The sequence below is a fragment of the Tympanuchus pallidicinctus genome, unplaced genomic scaffold, assembly GCF_026119805.1.
Source record: "Tympanuchus pallidicinctus isolate F22 unplaced genomic scaffold, pur_lepc_1.0 scaffold16, whole genome shotgun sequence".
NCBI lineage: Eukaryota > Metazoa > Chordata > Aves > Galliformes > Phasianidae > Tympanuchus > Tympanuchus pallidicinctus.
The window spans coordinates 3,783,738-3,794,219 of record NW_026294679.1 but is presented as its reverse complement, the minus strand read 5'-3'; the positions used below and the strand labels follow the sequence as shown (position 1 = coordinate 3,794,219).

At 44.1% G+C, this 10,482-nt stretch overlaps 2 long non-coding RNA genes across 3 annotated transcripts; both read left to right on the top strand.

Annotated features, from left to right (window-relative positions):
* Window positions 1–1,413: 1,413 nt before the first annotated feature.
* LOC128077694 (uncharacterized) lies at window positions 1,414–3,002 on the top strand. Of its 2 annotated transcripts, XR_008205135.1 has the most exons (5): window positions 1,414–1,484; window positions 1,651–2,080; window positions 2,380–2,447; window positions 2,522–2,594; window positions 2,746–3,002. It is a non-coding gene; the product is annotated as an uncharacterized LOC128077694 (long non-coding RNA). The 2 variants fall into 2 exon arrangements; XR_008205134.1 differs by having other exon boundaries at window positions 1,420–2,080.
* Window positions 3,003–3,233: 231 nt separating this feature from the next.
* On the top strand, window positions 3,234–7,345 carry LOC128077998 (uncharacterized). Its single transcript, XR_008205255.1, has 3 exons — window positions 3,234–4,572; window positions 4,813–5,025; window positions 5,780–7,345. It is a non-coding gene; the product is annotated as an uncharacterized LOC128077998 (long non-coding RNA).
* Window positions 7,346–10,482: the final 3,137 nt, after the last annotated feature.

The window sequence follows — 10,482 nt, the reverse complement described above, 5'->3', positions numbered from 1 at the left end:
CCTGCCTTTTCTCGCGTTCGGTTCTCTCATCTTTCTATCCCTGGGTGGTTTTTTTTTGTTTTTTTTTTTTTTTTAGCGGGCGCTTCAGTTCCTCCCGCTCTCGTCAATGGGAACGAGCAGGACGGGGCTGTATTCCTGCAGCCTCGGCGCAGCTGGGAGTGAGAAGCAACTCAAAGAGTCACTAAAGCCAAGCGTTATCTTACTGCAGACTGAGCGAGGGTTGTGGAGAGCTTCTGCTCATCCCAAACCAGCGAGTGTTTGGGAGTCTGTAGGTGAGTTCCTGCTTCTAGCAGCAGGATGGGACTGTGTGTTTACCCCCTCCTTACATTTATCTTTAGAAGCACGATCTCATTCCCATTGTGAAGGCACACTGGGACAGCTTGCATGACTGGAATGCTGTTTGGGATGGCTGTGTTCTCTTTCAGCATGACAAACCAGCAGGGTGATGGAGTTGCTGTTGAGGTGAGAGAGCTGGATGGAGCCCTGCCTAGGGATGAGTAAAGAAGAGGAGAGCACTCGTGTGAGACTCAATAGGTAGGTGAAGGTGGGTAACATCCCTGGAGGGTGTCGGTGACAAACCAGGACGAGGAAAGTAGGTAAGATCTGTGCACAGCTGAAAGCAGCCTTACAGCTGTGGGCATTAGCTGGCAGGGTGGCTCAATCAGCCCTGATAATAGTTAGGAAAGCAAGGCTGCCAGGCATGCTTGTTGCATGAGGCTTCTGCAGTGTGTTGAAAGTAAAAAACTTGGACAGAGGTGATAGAGGAGCTTGTTCTCCCTATTGAGGGAGGGTCAAGTTCAGTATCTCATGTGGAAGAAGCAAAGCAGTAAGTAGGATAGAGACAGCAGACTTTGAGGGAGTCTGCTGTGCCCTCTTAAAGAGCCTAGAGGGAGTAATCCCTGCAGTTAGAGCATCAGAAGGGGACCAGCAAGAGTTTGCTGATGCTGGTGTGATTCCTTTTTCTGCACTCTGGAGGAGCACTTCTCTAGGAGCAAGAAAGTGAGGGGAAAATGGTAGGAGAGCAAGGAGCCCCCAAAAGAGGAGCAGGAAGAGATGGGAGGCCCAGGTAATATCACCTTTGGGGAGGTCAAGGGTAACAGAAGCTTGCAAGCTTGTGAACAGCAAGAAGGAGACTAGGGATGGTGTGGGCCTGCCATCTCAGCAGGCGGGGGCCCAGAACTCCTTCTGTGCTTTAGCCATCAGGACTGAGACTGCAGAGACTGCTCCTTGAGAATCCTGGATCCCACAGGAAAGAGCCTTTGAGGAAGGATGACTTCTCGATTGCGGAGGAGGTGAATACCAGCTAGGCAAAACTGATGCACACAGCTCCCTGGGCTCTGTCGGGATGTGCCAGTGTGTGCCGAGGGAGCTGGCGGAAGCCACTGCCAGCTGGCTCTCTATAGCATTCTCTACGATCTTTCTATGTGGTTATAACCATCTCTTCAGATGAGAGAAGAGCAGGGGATGTTGCACACCTGACTTCAGTGAGGCTTTTAACACTGTTTGTGGCAGTGTGCTTGTAATGGTGCTTGTCGAGAGTGAGATTGGTGATTGAGGGAGGATGGGCAGGCTCAGCAGTGTAGTCAGAAGCTGTAATGATGTTGTTATGTGGGGTGGGTACTGCATCTTACTGTGCTTATTTTTCATCAGTGACCTGGATGAAGAGAGAGGGAGCTGATGATGTGAAGCTGGGAGGAGCAGCTGACAGCAGGACCCAGTGAACTTCAAGGAGAGCAGGTATGAGGCTGCACAGCTAACATGCACTATATGTTAGTGAGTGGCCTGCTGGAAAGGAAACCTGAGGGGGACTTGGTGTTCAGCTGCGAGCCAGCAGGGTGCCCCACAAAGCAAATTCTATCCTGGGCTGTATGAAAATGAGAGCAATAGGGTTCCACCCCGGTGAGCCTGTGTCTGGACTACTGCATTCACTTCTTTGTCTCTACAGGTCAACAAGATGAGAAACTTGTACAGAGTGCAGTAGTTGCAGTAGTGCAACAAAGAACATGAGGAGCTTGGAGCATCTCCCTTCTGAGGAAAGGATGTTCACCAACCTATGGCTGCTTTACCAAGAGAAGGGAAGGTGAGTGGGATGTCCCTAATGTTATTAAGTTTGTAAAGTGTGGTTGCTTTGGGGATGATATTCATGCACTTGACCACCATAAGTTTTTTACAATCGGAAGGAGGAATGATTTCTCTGTGAGAGCTATGGTATAGTCTAGTTGAGAAGGTATCAAGCGTGCTTCTCTGGGAACGTTTAAGTTGAGTCAGGATGCTTTCCTGGGTAAGGTGCTGTAGCAAGGGATTGCAACAGGGTAATTTTTGGAGGAGCCTTTCTAATTGTCTACTGCTCTGACTTTTTTTCTTTTAATCTGGTTTCAGGGTGAAGGCTGCAGACAAGTTTGTTTTGCTTTTTGCAAGGATTGCCTGAACATGAGGTTTCATCAGCGGTGAGTAGCAGGGGTGTGATCCTTCCAACCTGAGGGCCACAGACCCCTAAGGGTGCCTTGGTGGTGGTTCACAGCTCTTTTAGGTTCAGTGCTGGAGCAAGGATCCTGGTAGCAACTGCTGCCTCTGCAGAGAGAGGTGAGTTTTTTGTTTGTGACCTGCCAGTGGTGTCCCGGGGATGGAGTTTAGAGCTGCCTTTGTGCCAGTGTGTCTTTTGTCCTGGCAAAGTTTCACTGTGGTGTATGGGTGTTTTTTTTTGTTTTTTTTTTTTTTTTTTTTTTTTTTTTTTCAGGCTTAAAGGTGTTTTGAGCAGTGCCTGCAGCGGAGATTCAGCAGCCCTTGTTCAGGAGTTTGGAGTGTTCTGAAGAGGAAGGTCAGAATTTTTGATGGGGAGCTGCACTCTATCAAGATGAAGTGCAAGTGGCTGATGAGGTACATGGTGTCTGTGGCCTTTTTTTTTTTTTTTTTTTTTTTAGTAGATTTTGAAGTTGGTTGGGTTTGAGGTGAGTGGTTATGTTTATTTGGTGTTGGTGGCTGTGTTGTCCTGTGTCTGGGAGCCTCTTAGTTCTTTTTTGTTTGTTTTTTTTATGGGGCTGTTGACTGGGATTTGCACTGTCTTTTTTTTTTTTTTTTTGGGTGGGAGGGTGGATGCTGGTCAGTATTGGAATTTGTTTTGGTCTGGGGGCTCCCCCTGAGTGGGGGTGGTGGTGAGGGGGAGCCCCCTGTGGCCCCTCCCTTAAGGGGGGGGGGGAGTGGGGGAAACAGGGGGAGCCCCTCTTGACCTGGAGCCCCCCCTGAGAGGTGATGGCTCCTTGGTGGCTGTGTTCTTGGTCCTGGCCTGGAAGGGAGAAGCTGAGTTCTGTGTTCTGCAGGAAGAAAAAGTACAGTTTACTTTAAGGTGAGGTAAAACCTTTTTGAAACAACTCTTGGTTTGTAGCTTAAGAGGCTGCTTGATTTATGTAGTAGTTTACAGTGCCTGGGGTGTACAGTTAAAAAGGGTTTGGATAAGTGGCTGGAGGTGAAATGTGCTTGTGGAGTGTGTACAAGGCTATGCTCCATGTATGCTAGGGATGTTTTACAGCAACAGTGATGTCTGAAATAGGCTGAGATGGTTAGGAAGGAGGAAGGTTGCTGTTCTCTGTGACTTTCTTGCCAAATCCTCCTGGGGAGCAAAAAAAAAAATGGGTCTAACAGGAAAATGAATGGAAATGCTTATGAAGCCTCCTCTTTAGGAGAAGTCTGTAATGAGGCCAACTCAGATTTCTAGATTAATTTATATAAGAACAAATCTCGTTGTGTGGGTAAGGTTTTACTTGTAGTACTTAAGACTGTGCCTCTCACCAAATGTGCTGAAACAAAACAGCAGACAGACAACTTAGAAACTTCTAAACTTAAAAGTGAAAACCTAGGTGTCTCCTCTTAAGAGAGGCTTCTCACTCTTGTTCCCTTCTTGCTGAAGCAAAACTGTGGAGGAGAACTTCGAGGCTTAACTTTGTTCTTGTTTCAATGTGTGCCCCAAAAATACTGGTAATTTTGCTTTGGTGGTGTGGGAAGCGGGTGAGTATGTGTCAGTTTTAGAGAAGAATTATCAGCTTGCAGCAAGTTCTTGGAAAGACTGTTGCTGCTGCAGGTAGGAATGCTCTGTTACCTGTGGAAATGGGATGCCTAAGAGTATCTGCACTAAAATAGAATGGCTAGACTGATGTAGCTTGAGTTTTTTCCTGGTGAGGTGGATACCTGGCTGTCTCCAGCTTAAAACAAAAAAGCAGAAAATCTTTGCTTACCTCAGGGAAGAAATAAAGCACCTAGCAGTTATTCTGTGCTTGTTTGGGATGTCTTTCCTTGCTGCTGATGTGAGCTTATCTCAGCTGGAGGAAGAGGAGGATGGTGACCGCTTCTGCCACTGGCCATTTAGCATGGCATGTTCTGTATTAAAAAAGAGAAAAGAAAAAAGAGATTGAAGTTAATAGCCAGTACTTTCACAGGTCATCTACTTCAGCTGCACAGCATGTCAGCCTTGTTTGACTTGCCAAATGAAACCACAGTACTTTTCCACTGCTTGTGTTGTTGCAGATGAGTTTCTGGAGAGCAGCCTTACTTGAATTTGGTGGAGTTTCAAGTGTGAAGGTGAGTGTGCTGTCCTGAGAGCAGAGCGGTGTTGACTCTTGGGAAACAAGTGCTGGTTTCCTTTCATAATGTTGATTTTTGAAGATTATCTCTGGTTTCTTGCTAGGTAGCTCAAATTAGTGCATCTCAGTGATGCCCTTCATCAAGTCATGGTAAGTGGGTGCCTGTGATCCTCTATCTCAAATAGTTCTAATGCAAATGAATTAATGCACTGTTCTTTGCTTTTTTGCTTTCTGACAGAAAGAAATGCAGCTGACTTTGGATTCTGCCTTTGCATTATATGCTTGCATATAATATTCTATTTTTATATATTCAACAATCTGCAATTATAAATCACCTCTGCTTTTAATTAGTGAATGACCCAGTTCTGCTGTGCTTCCAGTGTGGTAGCTGGGTAACTCTGGATAGAAAAAAGTTAATTGACTTGCGGTACCACTTTGCTAATGACTTCAGGTGAGTTTCACTGAGTTACTAAGTTATTTTACTCCTTGGTTAAGTGTATATTTGCAGGCTGTTAACTTGTTACTTCTCATGATGAGCAAAGCATGTGTTCTTTTCCTGAGGAATGTCTGAAGTGGATGTTACAGAGATGTTTGCCTCTTAATAAACTTCTAGTGTTACTACTCCTTGAAATGTCTCATTCTTGGTCATGCAGCAAGAAAGCAGTGTGGGGTGGAAGGAACCAGCAATGCCTGGCTCTGTGCAACTGCCTGAACTTCAACTGCTGTTGCTGAAAGTGTTGGCCTGGTCTGACCTGTACCTATGAGGAGGAGGAAATAAGTAGAAAGTGTTCTTAAACTGTTTTCTCAACAAGAAAAATACTATGATTGTATATGCACTGTGAGAGTGCAGTTTAATGTAAGGAGGTACAGTATAGGTTTTGATCTGAATGACCTTGGAAAATGATCACAAACTGTGAGAGTGCTTTCCCTGAGTCACAGGCTATAATTCAGTTCACAAGTAATTTCCACTTGGAATCATTGTATGACAGGCAGGCTCTGATTGCAGTTGAAGTTTACAGGTATGCAGAATAAAGCTGTAAGGCCTGTGTGTTAACAACTTTTTCTGTGGTACAACTTAACCCTCAGAAAAACATCATGAATTCCATTCTGTATCTACGGACCTCAATCAAACAACCCTTTTGTGTGACGTTATCCAAGGCTTCCAGGTAACTCAAATTTCTAACTTTTCCACTTTTATCTCACAGGCAACAGTTAATAGATGAACAGAATCATCAGGTGCTGCCTTATGCCAGTGAAAGAATGGAAGTTGGGAAGTTATAAAAATTCTACAACCACTGGAGAAAGGGAAAAAATCTCCTGCTGTGACCTGTTCACTTTTTTCAGAGCAGAACTCTACAGGCAGAGGCGTGGGTTTACAACTTCATTTCTTTGACACCAAAGTCTTGCAAGTAACCATGAAGCAGAGACTCTCTGCCCTTTGTCTCTTACATTAGCAGGTTAGGAAAGTCTTATCCCACTCAACTTGAAGGCATTCTCTTCCTACCAACAAACTGAGTTCTGTATTAAAATCTAACTCTGGTCACATTAAAATAGATCACAAACCTTCAAAAGAACTTTGTTAGGCTGCCTGATGAACAATAGAACGCTTTGAGAGAGAGAAACCACATTTCTGACCGCAACCAAGAATGAACCAGGTGCTGTTGTTGCCATGATTGTCAGAGGATATTCCTTTTCTCTGGGTTTTCTCTTATTAACTAGTACACAAGTTTGTGAAGGGTGACATTGCTCTCAGTTTTAACACAAGAAAAGTATGTAATGCTGATCTATAATAGCTGATTGCTCTTACAACATTGAGCTCTGTCTCAGTACGTTCACACACGGTAAAACAAATAAAATTACTTGAGTGTAGCCAGCTGCTGAGCTTCTTTCCATAGATTTAAAAACAAACAGGCTTCACAAAAATGACTCAAGGATTTTTCATCTACTTGCCACTACTGCGTGCAGAGCCCTCTGTCCCTCTAAGCTTTAGTAGCTCTGTATTATTATTACTTAGTGGTTACCCATTATCTCAGTGCCAGTTGAGGTATGAATGCCCAAAACAGGCAAAGGGTAGCATTTGCTGTGTTGGTTTAGACACACTACACTTGTAGTATGTAATTGTAACTTGGAGATGTAATGTGGATGCCCCATCCCTGCAGGCATTTCAGGCCAGGCTGGATGTGGCTCTGGGGAGCCTGGTCTGCTGGTTGGTGTCCCTGCCCACAGCAGGGGCTGGGAAGCAGATGAGCATTGTGGTCCTTTGCAACCCAGGCTGTTCTATGCAAAGTGAATCAAATTGTCTTAAAAAGAGAAAAGAATGTACTCATTGATGTCACATATGAACATCTGAGAAAATATCTCAAATGACAAAGAAAATACTAATTCAGAGCAAAAGTCAAAATCTGCTCCTTTTTATTTATTTTTTATTTATCCTTTAATAAAGTTTCCCTGTGCTTTTCAGTGTTGGTTAACACCCTGCCGTTCTGTCCCAAATGCTTGTTTTGTGACAAATCCTTAGCCCAGCCCAAGCAGATCATCCTTGCCCACCCTATTGGCCAGCTGTTCACATACACTTGCAATCACCCAACAGCCACATTCACAAGTCAACACTGCAGCTGCTGCTGTGCCTTTGAAGGAAATGAGAAGTTTCTGCTTCTCTTTTTTTCCTTCCCTCATTCCTGGACACTTCTAGGTTGTAAGCATGCAGGAGAAAACTAGAACTGGTTACACCTCCTATACAACTGTAGTTTCTCAATGAAATAATTAAAAAAAACCCACAGGCTTCTTTATTAGCTTTTTTTTTTTTTTAAACACCAAAACAACATATTTGTCTTCAGCTAATAGCTCTTTATATATAACAAAACAGAAAAAGAATGGCCACTTTCAATTCGGAGAATGCAAGATGAGCGTGCCAACACTTCTGGGACTTCTCTCAGGCTTCAGCAAGCACATAGCATGTCATGGCTAATATTTCCAACTGAGAAAAGGGTAAAGCACAATATGTAACATATGATGATGCAGGGCCAGTTCTTTCATTTCATTTTCACAGCTCAAAGCTATCTCTGCTACATATATATGCAGGTGTATTAAGCCCACTAACACCTCTCCTCAAGCTTAAATTACTTGCTGCCTAATTAGCCAGTTGATGAGGTCTAAAGGTCAATGGAATTGATATAACGCTATCCAATATCACAGAATCACAGAATCACAGAATTGTAGGGGTTGGAAGGGACCTCCAGAGATCATCGAGTCCAACCCCCCTGCCAAAGCAGGTTCCCTACAGCAGGTCGCACAGGTAGGCATCCAGGCAGGTCTTGAACATCTCCAGAGAAGATAGTATTTTAATTGCAATATGTTAGGTTGAACGGTGTTTCAATTCATATGCCAGAAAGTCTACATACGGAAGTTTGTACAAAGGTGGCTACTTTTCCCTATTGCTTGATAACTGCCCTCTGTTTTTAAATGGCTGTTACTTTCTCTAACATTGGAAAGATGGCACTGTTGTTTTTTCCTGTGGACCGAGGTCCCCAGTGGTTCAGTCCACTTCTCTCTACAACTGCTGTTTAAGGTGCTGACAGCCTCCAAGGGCCCGAGGGATCCTGCTATCTTCAGCAAGGTTTAATTTTATTTCCATTTCATACTTAAAGCTTCCGTGACCTTTTTGAGCATGTAAATGATAAAAATCATTTCACACACGGATGTATCAAGTGCCACGTCCACCTAGGCTTGTTAATAAACCGCACTGCTCTGTTTCTGCCGGCCCGCGGCTATATTAGCTGTCTGCTTGCCTTATTTGTGAGATATAAATAGCCAGGGACTGCATACTGCCTGTCTAGTTACATTGACATAACAGTGATTTTAATACTCTTAAACAAGCCTGTCTCCTGATGTGGGTCTGTCCCAAATGCTCACTCTTACCTGCTTTCCTTTCTCCTGTTCGAGAGGGAGATTCGTAAGCAAAATTTCTCAGCCATCAAACATGCCAATAGAAAACAATTAGAAGAGCCACTGAATGACGTGTTTGTACTGTTTGCAAGCTACTGTTGGGAAAGTAATTTTTTGATAACGTTTTATACCTCTACAGCACAGTGGTTCTGACCCACTCTTGCTGCATGGGCTTGCATCAGAGAGCCCTGGACTCATCTTGTGGCTTTGCTGTATCATTCTTACTGCCAGTTGAAGATAGCTGGTACTCTCTTCCCAGATGCTTGAACCCTCAAGACAGTAATGCCTTACAGTGAAGTAAAGCACAGAGAGGCAGAGAACTAGACTCAGTAAGGGATTAAATTAACAAAAGAAGGATTTAGGTGAGGTTTGACATCCAAATATACAGTTATGAGATGAAGACCCTCAGCTTGTGACTGAAAAGGTATCGAGGTATCTGTGAGGATATGGAGGGACAGCTGCAACTGCCCCAGCTTCCCAGCATCTATTTCTCTGCTGAACTGAGTGCACGTGCACTGTAAGGCACTGCCAGAGCATGCTGGACACCCTGCCTCAGTCCCGGGTCACACCACTGGTTCAGGTCTCACTTGGGTAATGAGATCCTTCAATGCTAAATCCAGACTACAGCATCTTCTGAAAGAAGATATTTCTCTTGGATAAGCTGATATCCCTAAGCACAGCGTTATAGAGTGCTGAGAGAGCCCCACAGGACACGTTACCCCCTGGAGGACGGCTAGCCAGGACCTAGTGCAAACCATGGAAGTACAGATATCTTTAGAATGAATTATGAGCATGACTGTTGTGCAAAATGAGTTACAATGAGCAAGTTCATCAACAAAATTATAGCCTCTGGAGAAATCATTTGCAACAGCCAAGACGAGTAACATCTCACCCTGTGACTCCGTTGACTTCCATCTTCCCATATAGTTAAATAGACTACTCTGGAAGTAATCTCTCCTATTTATTTCTACAGAAACTACAGCAGATACAAGGAGTGCAAGAACACCATTTGATAGTGTTTTGTAGCTGAAAACTTGCTCTATTTGTCAACAAAGGCACTATTGTCAACTATGGATTTGATGACATGGCTTTATGTAACTATACATACATTATTACATAGCTGTGAAAACCATCTCTTCGCAGCTGTGCCCTGATCTGGATTTGCAGCTTACGCTTATAACCATGAGGGGACTTCTGCAGGGCACAGGAGAGCGCTGCTGGACTTCAAAATGCTTCATAGCTGGTGGCAATAATGCAGCAGCAACAGAGAACATGCTCAGGTGCAACAGCAGTGGGTGCAGAAAAGAAAGAAATTTCTTACCTTTAAAAGACCTGTAAAATCCTCAGGAACATAGACATCTCCAGATAAGAGCCCTTCTCTTCCACCACCAGCCCTTAAATGAGGCCAGGGAAGGGGTGGATCCTGGCTCCACCTCTTCTGATCACTCAGCTGCATTGTATGCACCTGAGCTACCCTGGGTTGGCCCTGCCTTCCACCAGGTGCTCAATCACTGCTTCATGCTGTGACTCAGCATTTCCTCTGCAGATGTCAATAAAATCTATGACTGAATTTTTGTCTGCGTAAGGGACTGTACATCAGTGTCATGTTTTTCTTCCAGTACCTCTCCATTAAGCATTAAGTTCACTGCTTCTCCTTTGCTTGTTATTTGGTGCTTGCTATTTTCCCATCAGCAGTTATCCACCTCTGATTTGAATCACTGCTTAGAAATGATTGGTGTCAGATGTCATTTCACATGACCAGTTTCTCTGGCTTTTGCTAATGCAAACGGCTTCACAACAATTTGCATTTCTGGAGCGGTTCGATGCAGTGATTTCTATTTTCTTATCCTCGTGCACTTCGTTCAGTTATTTCTTCTGTGGTACTTGTTGTCCTCCTCACTCTGAAAAAAAAAAAAAAAGCAGCAGAACTTTGTGCAACTTATCCTTCTGCCTGTAAAATACC